The 17,647-nt window shown below is 42.4% G+C and overlaps 1 protein-coding gene and 1 non-coding gene across 2 annotated transcripts in view; one reads left to right on the top strand and one right to left on the bottom strand.

The window, feature by feature from the left end:
* LOC129047413 (protein FRG1B-like) overlaps window positions 1–17,647 on the top strand; it is a 192,574-nt gene that overhangs the window by 46,551 nt on the left and 128,376 nt on the right. The gene's annotated exons all lie outside the window — the stretch shown is intronic.
* LOC112131743 (5.8S ribosomal RNA) lies at window positions 12,145–12,296 on the bottom strand. Its single transcript, XR_008521740.2, has one exon. It is a non-coding gene; the product is annotated as a 5.8S ribosomal RNA (ribosomal RNA).

The raw sequence follows: 17,647 nt of genomic DNA, 5'->3' as shown, positions 1-17,647 counted from the left end.
AGTCTCTCAGAATGCTTCTGTCTAGTTTTTTTGAGAAGCCATTTCCTTTTTCACTATAGGCCTCAGTCTGCTCACAAATAACCCTCTGCAGATACTACAAGAAGACGCTTTCCAAACTGCTCAATCAAAATAAAGTTTCAAATCTGTGAGATGAAAGCCCACTTCACAAAGAAGTTTCTCACAAAGTTAATCTCTAGTTTTTATGTGAAGATATTTCCTATTTCACAGTAGGCCTCAAAGGGATCACAAATATCCTTTTTCAGATTCTACAAAAAACTGTTTCCGAACTGCTTCATCAAAAGAAAGGTTCACCTCAGTGAGATGAATGCAGACATAAAAAAATAGTTTCTCAGAATGTTTCTGTCTTGTTTTTATGTGAAGATATTACTTTTTCACCATAGGTCTCAAATCGCAAACAAATATTCCATTGCAGATTGCACAAAAAGTATGTTTCCACACTGCTCAATGAACAGAAAGGATCAACTCAGTGACATGAATGCAAACATCACAAAGAGTTTTCTCAAAATGCTTCTGTCTAGGTTTTGTGTGAAGATATTTACTTTCTCACCATAGGCCTCAAGCCGCTCACAAGTGTCCCTTTGCAGATTCTACAAAATGACTTGTTGCCAAACTGCTCAATGAAAAGGAAGGTCCAAATCTGAGATGAAAGCACGCATCACAAGGAAGTTTCTCGAAAGTTACTGTCTAGTTTTTATGTGCAGATATTTCCTTTTTCACCATAGGCCTCAGAGCACTCCAAATATCCGTTTGCAGGTTCTACAAAAAGAGTGTTTCCAAACTGCTTAATCAAAAGGGAGGTTCAACTCTGTGAGATGAAAGCACATAGCACAAAGAAGATTTCCAGAAAGCTTCTGTCTAGTTTTTATATGAAGACATTTCCTATTTCACCATAGGCCTCAATGGGCTCACAAATATCCCTTTGCACATTCTACAAAAGGACTCTTTCCAAACTGCTCAATCTAAGGAAAGTTTCAAACCTGTGACATGAATGCACACATCACAGAGAAGTTTCTCAGAATGTTTCTGTCTAGTTTTTATGTGAAGATATTTCCTGTTCACCATAGACCTAAAATGCTGCAAATATCCATTTGCAGATTCTACAAAAAGACTGTTTCCAACCTGCTAAATCAAAAGAAAATTTCAACTCTGTGAGATGAAAGCACACATCACAAAGAAGTTTCTCAGAAAGCTTCTGTCCAGTTTTTATGTGAAGGTATTCCCTATTTCACCATAGGCCTGAAAGGGCTCACAAATATTCTTTTGCATATTCTACAAAAAGACTGTTTCCAAACTGCTTAATCAAAAGAGAAGTTCAAATATGTGTGATTAATGTACACATCACAAAGAAGTTTCTCAGAATCCTTTTGTCTAGTTTTTATGTGAAGATACTTCTCTTTCACCATAGACCTCAAATGGCTCAGAAATATCCCTTTGCATATTGTACAAAAAGACTGTTTCCAAACTGCACAATCAAAAGAAAGTTTCAACACTGTGAGATGAATGTACACATCACAAAGAAGTTTCTCAGAAAGCTTCTGTTTAGCTTTCACGTGAAGATATTTCCTTTTTCGCCATAGGCCTCAAAGGGCTCAGAAATATCTCTTTGCAGATTCTACAAAAGGACAGTTTAGAAAACTGCTCAAGCCAAAGAAAGTTTCAACTCTGTGAGATGAATGCATAGATCTCAAAGAACTTTCTCACAACGGATCTATTGAGTTTTTTTGTGAAGATATATCCTTTTTAACCATAGGCCGTAAACCACTCATGGATATCCCTCTGCAGATACTACAAAAGGAATGTTTCCAAACTGCTGCATCCAAAGAAATGTTAAACTCTGTGACATGAATACACCCATCACAAAGAAGTTTCTCAGAATTCTCCTGTCTGGTTTTTATGTGAAGATATTTCCTTTTTCACCATAGGCCTCAAAGTGCTCCAAATATCAATTTACAGACTCTATGAAAAGGGTGTTTCCAAACTGCTCATTCAAAAGAAATGTTCATCTCTGTGAGATGAAAGCACACATCACAAAGTAGTTTCTCAGAAAGCTTCTGTCTAGTTCTTATGTGAAAATATTTCCTATTTCACCATAGGCCATAAAGGGCTCAAAAATATCTTTTGCAGATTCTTCAAAAAGACTGTTTCCAAACTGCTCAATCCAAAGAAAGGTTCAACTCTGTGAGATGAATGGACACATCACAAAGAAGTTTCTCAGAATGCATCTGTCTAGTTTTTATGTGAAAATATTTCTTTTTCACCCTTGGCCTCAATGGACAGAGAAATATCCCTTTGCAGATTCTAAAAAATGACGTTTCCAAACTGCTCAACCTAAAGAAAGGTTCACCTCTGTGAGTTGAATGCACACATCACATAGAAGTTTCCCAGAATGCTTCTGTCTAGTCTTTATGTGAAGGTATTTCCTTTTTCACCATAGGCCTCAAACCACTCACAAATATCCCTCTGCAGATACAACAAAAGTACTATTTCCAATCTGCTAAATCAAAAGATAGGCTCAACAATGTGAGATGAATGCAAACATCACAAAGAAGTTTCTCAGAATGCTTCTGTCTAGTTTTATTGTGAAGACTTTTACTTTTTCACCATACGCCTCAAAGCACTCCAAACATCCATTTACAGATTCCACAAAAAGACTGTTTCCAAACTGCTGAATCAAAAGAAAGGTTCAACTCTGTGTTATGAAAGCACACATCCAAATAGGTTTCTCGGAAAGCTTCTGTCTAGTTTTTATGTGAGGATATTTCCTATTTCACCACAGGCCTCAATGGACTCACAAATATTCCTTTCAGATTCTACAAAAAGAGTGTTTCCGAACTGCTCAATGAAAAGAAAGTTTCAACTCTGTGAGGTGAATGCACACATAAAATAGAAGTTTCTCAGAATGCTTCAGTCTAGTTTTTATGTGAGGATATTACTTTTTCGCCATAGGCCTCAAACAGCTCAGAAATGTCCCTTTGCAGATTGTACAAAAAGACTGTTTTCAAACTGCTCAACGAAAACAAAGATTCATCTCTGTGGGATGAATGCAAACATAAAAAAGAAGGTTCTCAGAATGCTTCTTTCTAGTTTTTATGTGAAGATATTTCCTTTTTCAGCATAGACTTTAAACCGCTCACAAATATCCCTCTGCAGATACTACAAAAAGACTGTTTCCAAACTGCTCCATGAAAAGAAAGGTTCAACCTTGTGAGATGAATGCACACATCACAAAGAAGTTACTCAGAATGATTCTGTCTAGTTTTTATGTGAAGATAATTCTTTTTCACCATAGACATCAAATGGCTCAGAAATATCCATTTGCAGATGGAACAAAAAGACTATTTCCAATCTTCTCTATCAAAAGAAAGGTTCAGCTCTGTGATATGAATCCGTGCATCCCAAAGAAGGTTCTCAGAAAGCTCCTTTTTAGTGTTCTTGTGAAGATATTTCCTTTTTCACCATAGGCCTAAAATCGCTGCAAATTTCCGTTTGCGGATTCTACAAAAAACTGTTTCGAAACTGCTCAATCAAAAGAAAAGTTCAACTCTGTGAGATGAAAGCACGTATCACAAAGCATTTTCTCAGAAAGATTCTGTCTAATTTTTATGTGAAGGTATTTCCTATTTCATCATAGGCTGTAAAGGGCTCAAAAATATCCATTTTCATATTCTAAAAAAAGACTGATTCGAAACTGCTCAAACAAAAGAAAGGTTCAACTCTGTGAGATGAGTGCACACATCAGAAAGAAGTTTCTCAGAATGCTTCTGTCTAGTTTTTATGTGAAGATATTTCTTTTTCACCTTAGGTCTCAAATGGCTCAGAAATATCCCTTTGCAGATTTTACAAAAAGACTGTTTCCAAACTGCTAAATCAAAAGAAAGTTTCAACACTGTGAGATGAATACAAACATCACAAAGAAGTTTCTCAGAAAGCTTCTCTTTTCTTTTTATTTGAAGATATTTCCCTTTTCACCATAGGCCTCAATGGGCTCAGAAATATCCCTTTGCAGATTCTACAAAAGGACTGTTTAGAAAACTGCTGAATCCAAAGAAAGATTCAACTCTGTGAGATGAATGCACACATCACAAAGAAGTTTCTCAGAATGTATCTGTCCAGTTTTTCTGTGAAGATATTTCCTTTTTCACCATAGGCCCCAAAGCGCTCCAAATACCTATTTGCAGATTCTACAAAAAGAGTGTTTCCAAACTGCTCAATCAAAAGAAAGGTTCAACTTGTGACACGAAAGCACACATAACAAAGAATTTTCTCTGAAATCTTCTATCTAGTTTTTATGTGAAGATAGTTCCTATTTCACCATGGGCCATATAGGGCTCACAAATATTTTTTGCAGATTCTACAAAAAGACTGTTCCCAAACTGTTCAATCCAAAGAAAGTTTCAAATCTGTGAGATGAATGGACACGTCACAAAAAAGTTTATCAGAATGCTTCTGTCTAGTTTTTATGTGAAGGTATTTCTTTTTCACCCTAGGCTTCGATGGGCTCTAAAATATCCCTTTGCAGATTCTACAAAAGGACTGTTTCCAAACTGCTCAGTCAAATAAAAGTTCACCTCTCTGAGATGAATGCACACATCACAGAGATGTTTCTCAGAATGCTTCTGTCTAGTTTTTATGTGAAGATATTTCCTTTTTCACCATAGGCCTCAAAGCGCTCCAAACATCCATTTACAGATTCCACTAAAAGACTGTTTCCGAACTGCTCAATCAAAAGAAAGGTACAACTCTGTGAGTTGAAAGCACACATCACAAAGTAGTTTCTCAGAAACTTCTCAGAAAGCTTCTGTCTAGTTTTTCTCTGAGGATAATTCCTGTTTCACCATGGGCCATAAAGGGCTCAAATATTTTTTGCAGATTCTACAAAAATATTGTTTCCAAACCCCTCAATTCAAAGAAAGGCTCAACTCTGTGAGATGAATGGACACAAACAAAGAAGTTTCCCAGAATGCTTCTTTCTAGTGTTTATGTGAGATATTTCCTTTTCCACCATAGGCCTCAAAGCGCTCCAAATATCCATTTGCAGATTCTACAAAAAGATTGTTTCCAAATTGCTCGATGAAAAGAAAGGTTCAACTCTGTGAGGTGAAAGCACACATCACAAAGAAGTTTCTCAGAATGTATCATTCTAGTTTTTTTGTGAAGATATTTCCGTTTTCACCATAGGCCTCAAACCACTCCAAGTATTCATTTGCAGAGTCTACCAAAAGACTGTTTACAAACTGCTAAATCAAAAGAAAGCTTCGGTTCTGTGATATGAATGCATGCAACACAAAGAAGTTTCTCAGAAAGCTTCTGTTTAGTGTTTATCTGAAGATATTTCCTTTTTCACCATAGGCCTCAAAGCACTCCAAATGTGCATTTCTAGATTCTACAAAAAGTCTATTTCCAAACTGCTCAATGAAAAGAAAGGTTCAACTCTGGGAGATGAAGGCCCACATCACAAAGAAGTTTCTCAGAATATTTCTTTCTAGTTTTTTGGTGAAGATATTTCCTTTTTCACCATAGGCCTCAAAGCACTACAAATATCCATTTGCAGATTCTACAAAAAGATGTTTACAAAGTGCTCAATCAAAAGAAATTTTCATTGCTGTGAGATGAATGCACGCATTACATAGTAGTTTCTCAGAAAGCTTCTGTTTAGTTTTTATGTGAAGATATTTCCTTTTTCACCATAAGCCTCAAAGCACTCCAGTTAATCACTTGCAGATTCTGCAAAAAGAGTGTTTCCAAACTGCTCAGTCAAAAGGTATGCTCAACTCTTTGAGATGAAAGCACTCATTTAAAAGAAGTTTCTCAGAAAGCTTCTATCTTTTATGTGAAGATATTTCCTATATCACCAAAGGCCTCAATGGGCTCAGATTTATCCCTTTGGGGATTCTATAAAGGACTATTTCCAAACTACTCTAGCAAAAGAAAGCTTCAACTCTGTGAGATGAATGCACCCATCACAAAATAGTTTCTCAGAATGTTTCTGTGTAGTTTTTATATGAAGATATTTCCTACTTCACCATAAGCCTCAAAGTGTTCACAATTATCCCTTCGTAGATTTTACAAAAAGACTGTTTCCAAATCTTCAATCAAAGAAATGTTCAACAGTGTGAGATGAATGCAAACGTCACAAAGAAGTTTCTCAGAATGCTTCTGTCTAATTTTTATGTGAAGATATTTCCTTTTTCACCATAGGCCTCAAAGTGCTCCAAATATCCATTTGCAGGTTGTACAAAAAGACTGCTTCCAATCTGCTCAATCAAAAGAAATGTTCAACTCTGTGAGATGAAAGCACACATCACAGAGAAGTTTCTCAGAAAGCTGCTGTTTAGTTTTTATGTGAAGATATTTCCTATTTCATCATAGGCCAAAAAGGACTCACAAATATACCTTTGTAGATGCTACAAAAATATTGTTACCAAACTGCTCAATCAAAAGAAAGCTTCAAATCTGTGAGATGAATGGACACATCACAAATTAGTTTCTAAGAATGCTTCTGTCTAGTTTTTACGGGAAGATATTTCTTTTTCACCATAGGCCTCAAACAGCTCAGAAATATCTCTTTGCAGATTGTACAATAAGACTGTTTCCAAACTGCTCAATCAAAAGAAAGGTTCAACTGTGTGAGATGAATTCAAACATCATAAAGAGGTTTCTCAAAATGCTTCTGTCTAGTTTTTATGTGAAGGTATTTCCTTTTTCAGCACATGCCTCAAACGGCTCACAAATATTCCTTTGCAGATTCTACAAAAAGACTGTTTCCAAACTGCTCAATGAAAAGAAAGGTTAAACCCTGTGAGATGAAAGCTCTCATCACAAAGAAGTTTCTCAGAATGCTTCTGTCTAGTTTTTATGTGAAGAAGTTTCTTTTTCACCATAGGCCTAAAACCGCTCCAAATATCCATTTGTGGATTCTATGAAAAGACTGTTTCCAACTGCTCAATTAAAAGAACTGTTCAACTCTGTGAGATGAATGCACACATCACAAAAAAGTTTCTCAGAAAGCTTCCTTTTAGTTTTTATGTTAAGATATTTCCTTTTTTACCATGGGCCTCAAAGTGCTCCAAATATCCATTTGCAGATTCTACAAAAAGAGTGTTTCCAAACTGCTCAGTCAAAATAAAGATTCAACTCTGTGAGATGGAAGCACACATCACAAAGAAGTTTCTTAGAAACCTTCTGTCTAGTTTTTATGGGAAGATATTTCATATTTCACCGTAGGCCTCAATGGGCTCAGAAATATACATTTTCAGATTCTACAGAAGGATTGTTTCCAAACTGCTCAATCCAATGAAAGATTCAACACTGTGAGATGAATTCACACATCATAAAGAAGTTTCTCAGAAAGCTTCTATCTAGTTTTTATGTGAAGATATTTCCTTTTTCACCATAGGCAGCAAACCATTCACAAACATCCCTCTGGAGATACTACAAAAAGACTGTTTCCAAGCTGTTCAATCAAAAGAATCGTTCAACTCTGTGTAGTAAATGCACACGTCACCAAGAAGTTTCTCAGAATTCTTCTGTCTAGTTTTTATGTGAAGATATTTCCTTTCTCACGAAAGCCTCAAACTGCTCCAAATATCCATTTCCAGATTCCAGTAGAAGATGGTTTCCAAATTCCTCAATAAGTAGAAAGGTTAAATTCTTTGAGATGAAAGCACACATCACAAAGAAGTTTCATTGAATGTTGTTTTCTAGTTTTTATGTGAAGGTATTTCCTTTTTCACCATAGTCCTCAAAGCGCTCCAAATATCCATTTGCAGATTCTACGAAAAGTGTGTTTCCAAACTGCTCAATCAAAATAAAGGTTCAACTCTGTGAGATGAAAGCACACATCATAAAGAAGTTTCTCAGAATTCTTCTGACTAGTTTTTATGTGAAGATATTTCCTATTTCACCATAGGCCTCAATGGGCTAAAAAATATCCCTTTGCAGATACTACAAAAGGACTCTTTGAAACTCCTCAATCAGAAGAAAGGTTCAACTCTGTGAGATGAATGCATACATGACAAAGAAGTTTCTGAGAATATTTCTGTCTAGTTTTGATGTGAAGATATTTCGTTTTTCACCACAGGCATCAAAGTGCTCCAAATATCCATTTGCATATTCTACAAAAAGACTGTTTCTAAACTCCTCAATCAAAAGAGAGGTTCAACTCTGTGAGATGAAAGCACACTTCACAAAGAAGTTTCTCAGAATGCTTCTGTCTAGTTTTTATGTGAACATATTTCCTCTTTCACCTTAGGCCATAAAGGGCCCACAAATATCCCTCTGCAGATTCTGGAAAAGGACTCTTTCTAAACTGCTCAATCAAAACAAAGGTTCAACTCTGTGAGATGAATGCACACATCACAAAAAAGTTTCTCAGAAAGCTTCTTTCCAGTTTTTATGTGAAGATATTTCCCTTTTCACCATACCTATCAAAGCACTTAAAATATCCCTTTGCAGATTCTCTGAAAAGACTGTTTCCAAACTTCTCAATCAAAAGAATGGTTCAACTCTGTGAGAAGAATGCACATATCACAAAGTTTCTCTGAAATCATCTGTCTAGTTTTTATGTGAAGATTTTTCCTTTTTCACCATTGGCCTCAAGCCGCTCAAAAATATCCCTTTGCAGATTTTACAAGAACAGAGTTTCCAGACTCATCAAAGAAAAGAAACGTTTATCTCTATGAGTTGAATGCACACCTTGCAAAACAGCTTCTCAGAAACATTCTTTATAGTTTGTATTGAAGATATTCTCTTTTTCACCGTAGGCCTCATAGAGCTGAAAAATATCCCTTTGCTGATTCTACAAAAATACTGTTTCCAAACTGCTCAATCAAAAGAATAGTTCAACTCTGTGAGATGAATGCACACATGGCCAGGAATTTTCTCAGAAACTTCTGTCAAGTTTTTATGCGATGATAATTCCTTTTTCACCATAGGCCTCAAACTGCTCACAAATATCCCTTTGCAGATTCTACAAGAAAAGAGTTTCCCACCTGCTAAATGAAAAGAAACGTTTACCTCTGTGAGATGAATGCACACATGGCAGAACAGTTTCTCAGAAACCTTCTGTCCAGTTTTTATGTAAAGATATTTCCTTTTTCACCATAGGTCTCAAAGCGCTCACAAATATCCATTTGCATATTCTGCAAAAAGACTGTTACCAAACTGCTCAATCAAAGGAATGGTTCAACTCTGAGACGAATGCACACATCACAAAAAAGTTTCTCAGAAAGCTTCTGTCTAGTTTTTATGTGAGGATACTTCCTTTTTCACCATTGGCCTCCAAGTGCTCACAAATATCCCTTTGCCGATTCTACAAAAATACTTTTTCCAATCTGCTCAATCAAAAGAATATTTCAACTCTCTGAGATGAATGCACACATAACCAGGAAGTTTTTCAGAAACCTCTGTCAAGTTTTTATGCGATGATATTTCCTTTTTCACCATAGGCCTCAAAATGCTCACAAATAACCCTTTGCGGATCCTACAAGAACAGAGTTTCCAATCTGCTCAATGAAAAGAAACATTTACCTCTGTGAGATGAATGCACACATCACAAGGCAGTTTCTCATAAACCTTCTTCTAATTTTTATGTGAAGATATTTCCTTTTTCACCATAGACATCAAAGCGCTCACAAGTATACCTCTGTAGATTCTACAAGAACACCATTTCCAAGCTTTTCAATCAAAAGAATGGTTTAACTCTATGAGATGAATGCACACGTTACAAAGTAGTTTCTCAGAAAGCTTCTTTCTAGTTTTTATCTGAAGATATTTCCTTTTTCACCATGGACCTCGAAGAGCTCACAAATATCACTTTGCAGATTGCAAAAGAACAGAGCTTCCAGACTGATCAAAGGAATGAAACATTTAACTCTGTGAGATGAATGCAGACATCACAAAGCAGTTTCTCAGAAACCTTCTTTATAGTTTTTATGTGAAGGTATTTCCTTTTTCATCATGGCCTCAAAGTGCTCACAAATATCCCTTTGCATATTCTACAACAGTGGGATTTCCAAACTGCTCATAATTAGTTTTTAGGACCAACATGAGCGTTTAGACACACTGCTTGTGTTGTAGCACACATGTATTAACCACACTGAAATTAGGAATTCAACTGAAGTTCATGTGGAGCCGAAAATGTGAATATTTGGGGAACCTTGGAGATGAACTACTCACTTTATATTGTAGAAAAGAAAACAGATTCAGGGAAAGGGCATGCATTGCCCAAGGTGATTCAGCAGCTTTGGCACAGAAACAAAACACACCTAAGGTGAGTCGTCAGGTTTGGAGCAGAAACGCAATACAATCTCTGTTCTTTTGCTTCTCAGATCCAGAATTTTTTCACAATACTGAACTACTTATGTTTCTGATTCCTTATTATTTCTTTTTAAATTTTCCCAGTATTGTCTTACAAAGATCCTATTCTTTACCCTAAATATTTAAATTCGTTACCACTATTGTGTCTTTATAAGTAAAATTACTAGTTGTTATTATAAATGATTATTCAATCAATTTTCATTTTTGGGGTGTCCAGTACAAAGTTAGTAACAAATAAACACTATCGGCCTTGGAAATCCAAGAGGAGCTCAAGTCCTCCAGGGCACGTCAGGAAAAGGCTAAATGACAGCTGTGCTGTGAGTGGACAGAATAGAGCTCTCATACAGACTATTGAGTATTTGATGTTCTTCAACTATTTCATTAATCTTCAGTTTTTTTCTTCTTTGAAGTGAAAGTCTGCTATGATTTTCAAGTTTCTTTTGAAATAATTATAGATTCACAGGAAGATGCAAAAGTACAGGGATGTCTTAGGTACTCTTTACTAATTCCAATGGTGACATCTCGCATAGCCATAGTGCATTATCAAAACCTGGAAACTGACATAGGTACAATTCAGAAAGCTTACTCAGATTGCAACCGTTTTGTATGCATTCATTTTTGTATGTGTGTATGTGTGTGCGTGTGTTCTGTGAATTTTTATGTGGTGTAGATGTCTGTAACTACCACTTCCACAGTCAAGATACAGAACTGTAGCCTCACCATCAGGCTCCAACTTGCGATCTTTGCTGACACTCTGACAAGTTCTCCTCCACCCCTTCCCCTTGGCAATTTCATAGTCTGTTCTCCATCTTTACAATTTTATTTCAATAATTTATATAAATGTAATTGTACAAAATCGTATTTTTAAAGGGAAAAAGCAAGTCACAAATAGTTTTGTTAGCACTGTAAAATAGTCTTTAACAATCATTTGCTTTATGTTCTATTTGTCTCAAAAAAATGTGCTTTGTTCTTTCCCATACTTTCTGATATAAGGATAGGAAATCAATACCAAACAAAACATTCCCATTCATTTTATTCCACAGCTTGGTTTTCACTGTTATTGCCTAACATTTATTTTTCCATTTACTCTTTCTCTCTGTCTTCCATCACATAAAAGTAATTTTGTGTTCTTTATCCCTTCTAAGAAAACTTGGTAATGAGTCTTTAATGTGAATCCCGGACCACACTTGTTTTGATTTTGTGTTATGGGTGTTCTTTAGTGTGATCGTTCTCATGGGGAGTTCTTGTGAAGCTGGGCTTTTCCAGTGTTTTGTCAAAATGGAAATAGATATTTAACAAACCAAACAAAAAATGACCTTGCTCCAGGAATGCATCATTTCTGAGAAAACACTACCTTCTCCAACAAGAGACTGTGAATATTACTCATATTATTGTTTACTCCCTTTTATTAAAACTGTATTTTTTTTACACATTTGTATAACTTGGGTAATGAAATGTGAAACTAAGTGATTGCCTACCAATTACAGTTGATGTTAACGATGCTACTGGGAGGCCACCCCTACAGTGGCTGCACCAAGTCTAGGGACTTGCTTCCTTTGCTAAGTTACTTGGGATTGCCCTCTCTCTTCCTCACAGCTGGGAGCCCTCTTTCCCCACGCCACCCAATGCACGATCACACAGGGCCTGTGGGGGGACGGGAAAAGTGTGGGCATGGTGGGAGAGGAGGGTGGACATTGCTGGTCTGCACTTGGGGGGTTGGAGTGCCCCAGTGGGCCCTGTCATGGAACCCCCAGCCGTGAACCCTGAGGAGCCTGGAGTCACCACCAGGGGCTATTGATCAGCAAGCGACGCTCAGACAGGCATAGCCCTGGGAGGAACCTGGGCTGCAAGTGCATTTGAAGTGTTGATGATCAATGTGTCCTGCAATTCACATTAATTCTCACAGCTAGCTGCGTTCTTCATTGATGCAGGAACCCAGTAATCCACCACTAAATGTCATACAAGGTCGATTTGGTGACGGCACTTCCAATAACGGGAGGCCCTCCTGGCACAGCATGTCCCCCAGAGGGATTACCTCAGGCTGGCCAGTCAGAGAGCAACAGGACGAGACCCCAGGGAGGGGTCAGAAGGTTTCACAACACAGGGAGGCAGTGCCGACCACGGTGGGGTGGGGGTGACGAACGCTGACACTTGTCCTTCTAAGAAGTTGGGGGAAGTTGACTGCTTGGGAGTCCCATAACTAGTTAGCATGCCAGAGTCTCATTCATTATCAGAATTAACCAGACAAATCACTCCACCAACTAAGGCCATGCACCACCACCCATGGAATCGAGAAAGAGCTATCAATCTGTCAATCCTGTCTGTGTCCGGGCCGGGTAAGGTTTCCTGTGTTGAGTCAAATTAAGCTGCAGGCTCCACTCCTGGTGGTGCCCTTCCACCAATTCCTTTAAGTTTCAGCTTTGCAACCATACCACCCCCAGGAACCCAAAAACCCAAAGACTTTGGTTTCTCAGAAGTTGCCCAGTGAGTCATGGAAATAATGTTGCCACATTGCCAATCGGCATCGTTTATGGTCCAAACTACGACGGTATCTGATCATCTTAGAACCTCTGACTTTACTTCTTGGTTAATGAAAACATTCTTGGCAAATGCTTCAGCTCTGATCCGAACTGTGCCGGTCCAAGAATTTCACCTCTAGTGGCACAATACAAATGCCTCTGGCCATCCGTCTTAATCGTGGCCTCAATTCCGAAAACCAACAAAAGAGAACCGCTGTCCTATTCCATCATTCCTAGCTGCGGGATCCAGGTGGCTCATATCTGCTTTGAACATTCTAACTTTTTCAAAGTAAACACTTCGGGCCGTGGGACACTCAGCTAAGTGCATCGAGGGGTCACCGAGAGGCAAGGGGTGGGGACGGGCCATGGCTCACCCACCCGCCCACTGTCAAGATCCAACTATGAGCTTTTTAACTGAAGCAACTTTAATATATGCTATTGGAGCTGGAATTATCACGGCTGCTGGCACCAGACTTGCCCTCCAATGGATCCTCATTAAAGGATTTAAAGTGGACTCATTCCAATTACAGGGCCTCGAAAGAGTCATGTATTCTTATTTTTCATCACTACCTCCCTGGGTCAGGAGTGGATAATTTGCACACGTGCTGCCTTCCTTGAATGTGGTAGCCATTTCTCAGGCTCCATCTCCAGAATCGAACCCTGATTCCCCGTCACTCGTGGTCACCATGGTAGACACAGCGACTACCATTGAAAGTTGATAGGGCAGACGTTTGAATAGGTCGTCCCTGCCACTGGGGGTGTGCGATTGGCCTGAGGTTATCTAGAGTCACCAAAGCCAGCGGCACCCAACCCCCTGGCCGGGGCCAGAGAGGGGCTGACCGGGTTGGTTTTGATCTGATACATGCACGCATCTTCCTCATGAAGGGGGCCAGTGCCCTTTGGCATGTATTACCTCTAGAATTACCACAGTTTTCCAAGTAGGAGAGGAGTGAGAGGTCAAAAGAACCATAACTGATTTAATGAAGCATTCACAGTTGCACTGTTCTGGCCCTGCGTACTTAGACATGTATAGCTTAATCTTTGAGACAAGCATATGGTTCTGGTAGGATCAACCATGTAGGTAGAAAGCGGCCTCCAGGCCTTGTGAGGATGAGCCCAGCATCCCAGTCGCAAGGATGGGCAAGGCATGATGGGTGACGGGGAGTGTGGGAGAGAGGGAGCAGGGTGGGGCAGCGAGAGAGGGGTGGTGGGGCAGTGAACCGGATATCCCAATGACACAACAAATGACACAACACCCCCTGACGGGCTCACCACTCCTGGCCCTTCACGCCCAACTGTGAGGAGGCAGACCGCCCGACCCATGTGCGGCAGCCATGAGGGACTGGCGGCCACTCACGTGCGGTGGGTGCAGGGTGGCCCCAACGTTTGGGCAGTGAACAAGAGGCAGACCGCTGTGCCTGAGGTCTCACTGCCAGCAGCCTCCGAGCATGAAGGCAGCCCTGTGCGGTACCTGGAGCAGCCGACTGGCCTTCGGCGGGCCCACAGCTCCCCCACCACCGCTGCCATCATGGCCAGCCCCCGGTACCCTCTTCCCCGCACTTGCTGCAGGCTGACGCCAAACCCTCCCCAAACTCATGGGCCCACCAGGCTCATGCTGGGCACCACTGACCTGGTCCCGAAGATGCGTGCCTGGGGACACGGACAGCGGGCCAACCAGTGGCCGGTGGTGGAGCCCCACAAGGGGGAGCCGGGTTTGGTCCCAGACGGGGCCACCACAGCCTAAGCCGATGAGCCACTCAGGGAGAGAGGATCCGTGGGCGGGGTGGGGGAACAGACAGGCAAGGCCAGGGACCACGAGGACAAGGGCACCTGGGAGCCCGCAGATGGGCAGCTCAGGGAGAAACCTCAGGCATGGCCAGGCCACAAGGAAAATATGGCCACAGGATCCCACCACCACAGACACAAGGGAGGACCCACGGCATCCCACCTAGGATGCCAGATGGCCCGAGGCACCCACCAAGACCCACCTCATGAGCCCTGGTTGCCACCATCAGGATCCCAAAGCTACCTCAGCCACAAACCCAACGCCAGGGTCATGTTACTCATATCTCGTCCATCCTCCTACCCAGTCAAGCTCTGGGAGACTGGCACACCCCACACTTAGGACTCTTCCCAGGGCCAGGAGGCCCAATCCCGTGCCACGCAAACACAGTCGTTGGCATGGGTTGCTGCTCCGCAGGGGAACAGGCGGAGAGCTGGCTCACAGTGGAGCGGGTCACGCGCTGGACAGAACACTGGGCACAGCCACTGCTCGTGCAGCCTCCCATCCACTAGGACTCTGGCCTGGCCCAGAGGGATTCTCCCCCAACTCGGAATGGGGAGGCGCGGGCCACACAGTAGGTGATGAGCCGCCCTCAGTCCCCACCATGGAGGCCGGAGGAACCCTCGCTCTCCCCCCCTCACCCCGTCGAGGGGGAAGTGGAGGAGGGTCCTCTGCAAACAAGTCACTATGGCAGTGCTACCATAATGCAGAGAGAGGAGGCAGGCCGGGGGATCCAATACCCCAAAGGCACACCTCTCGGATCACTAGAGAAGGCTTTCTCAACAAGGGTGGGTCACACTCCCCACCTGCCAGTTGCCCCTCTTTGGGGCAGCAGAGGTGCCCAGGGATGCCTGGGGAAGGGAGGGGGCCTGCGGTACCAGGAAAAATCTGTTTGCAGCAAACTTGAGCCTTTGCAGTCCGGGTGGGGGGCCTGGCTGCTGCACGTGCATGCAATCCCCCAAGGGCCACGCCGTCCACCCACCTCCTTTCTCCCAGGCAAAGCACCTCCAAGTAAACCAACACACAACCTGTCGGAGGCAGAACGGTAGCCCTTCGGCGGCCGGCCAGCACATGTGTCACCTGCCCGAGGCCACCGCAAACGCTCACACGGCCCACGCCCACCTGCCAGAGGGGAGCACCGGACCTGCGCTCGCCAGACAAGGCAGCACCCTTCCCTGCATGGGAGGGGTGCGTCCCACTCAACCGCCTCGACCCCCACACCAACGAGCTCCCTCAGGACCCACTCGCGGACACCGCAGTGGCGACTGGATGAGGGGTGCTGGGGGTGGGAACCACAAACCACCGCTCGGCCTCATGCACCTGAGGGATAAGCTGGGGTGGGTGAAGGGGGTGAGCTGGGCACGGTAGGCTCAAGCCTGTCATCCTCGCATTTTGGGAGGTGAGGGAAGGTGGATCCCTTGATCCAAGCCTTGGCAACATGGTGAAACCTCGTCTCTAAAAAAATACAAAAACTAACTGGTCTCATAAACTGGACTCAAAGTTAATAAATAGATAAATAGGCTGGGCGCTGTGACTCACTCCTGTAATCCCAGCACTTTGGGAGGCCGAGGTGGGCAGATCACGACGGTCAGGGGATTGAGACCATCCTGGCTACCACAAGAACCCCGTCTCTACTCAAAATACAAAAAATTAGCCAGGAGCGGTGGCAGGCACCTGTAGTCCCAGCTAATTGGGAGGCTGAGACAGGAGAATGGCGTGAACCTGGGAGGCAGAGCTTACAGTGAGCCAACATCACGCCACTGCACTCCAGTCTGGACAACAGAGCGAGACTCCGTCTCCAAAAAAAATAATAATAAATAGATCAAAATTGAAAATTTAAAAAAAACGTAGCTGGGCAGGTGCAATTGCTGAAGCCTGTCATCCCAGCACTTTTGGAGGCCGAGGTGGGCAGATCACCTGAGGTGGCCAGTTCGAGACCTGCCTGACCCACATAGAGAAATACCATCTCTACTAACAATACAAAATCAGCTGGGTGTGGTGGCACATGCCTGTAATCCCAACTACTCAGGAGGCTGAGGCAGGAGAATCGCTTGAAAACGGGAGGTGGAGGTTGCAGTGAGCCGAGATGGTGGAATTGCACTCCAGCGTGGGCAACAAGAGTGAAACTCCATCCCAAAAAAAAAAAAAAAAAATTAAGCGCTGTATTCTGTTATTTTTACTTCCTACCCAGAGAAGAACACAATAAAGCTGTTGTCTGTCTGTCTGCCTGCCTGCCTGCCTGTGACAGGGCCTCACTCTGTCTTTCACCCAGACTTCAGTGCAGTGACACCATTATGGCTTACTCACTGCAGCCTCAACCTCCCCAGGTTTAGGCGATTCCTCAAGGGATCCCACAGCCTTGGCCTCCCAAACTGTTAGGGTTACAGGCCTGAGCCACCAGCACCTGGCCTGAGTTAATACATCTGGTTTCACTACGTCTTAACCACACACCCATGAAGAACTCAAGTCAACAGAGAGTCGGTAAGAGACTCTCAGCATTCTCTCCCAAAAGCAGTGAGGTGGATGGCGGCCATGTGTCCCGAGCTCCTGGGGTTTTAGGTGACCATGTGTAGAGGAGAGATTTCCAATATTTCCAGAGAGGCATGAGCCACAGTCATAGGGGCATCCAGCATGAGATGGGGTTTATGACAGCGACTTAAGGGCCAGGAAGGGCCAGAATCTGCCAAGGCCCGTGTTCCAGGGTGGGGTCAATGGAACCAAGGTAGAGGGAGTCAGCGGCCTGCACAGAGAGAGCTCCAGCCCTAGGCCCCACTGTGCCGAGCCAATCAGAAGGAAGAGAGTCCTTCGACCTACATGCCACATCCCTCCACTGAACTTGGGAGTGGATCCGTTTTCCAAGAATGTGGTGACTCTCACTTTGCAATGGATCACAAGGGGCCGGGCTTTCCAGAGTCGGCAGGGTAAAGAAGTCATTCTGGCTTGGCCTCCCCTATCCCCTGGTAACTGGTGAGCTTATTTATTATTATTATTATTATTATAATTTAGG

The sequence above is a fragment of the Pongo abelii genome, chromosome 15, assembly GCF_028885655.2.
Source record: "Pongo abelii isolate AG06213 chromosome 15, NHGRI_mPonAbe1-v2.0_pri, whole genome shotgun sequence".
Lineage (NCBI taxonomy): Eukaryota > Metazoa > Chordata > Mammalia > Primates > Hominidae > Pongo > Pongo abelii.
This window is presented reverse-complemented; position numbering and strand designations above follow the sequence as displayed.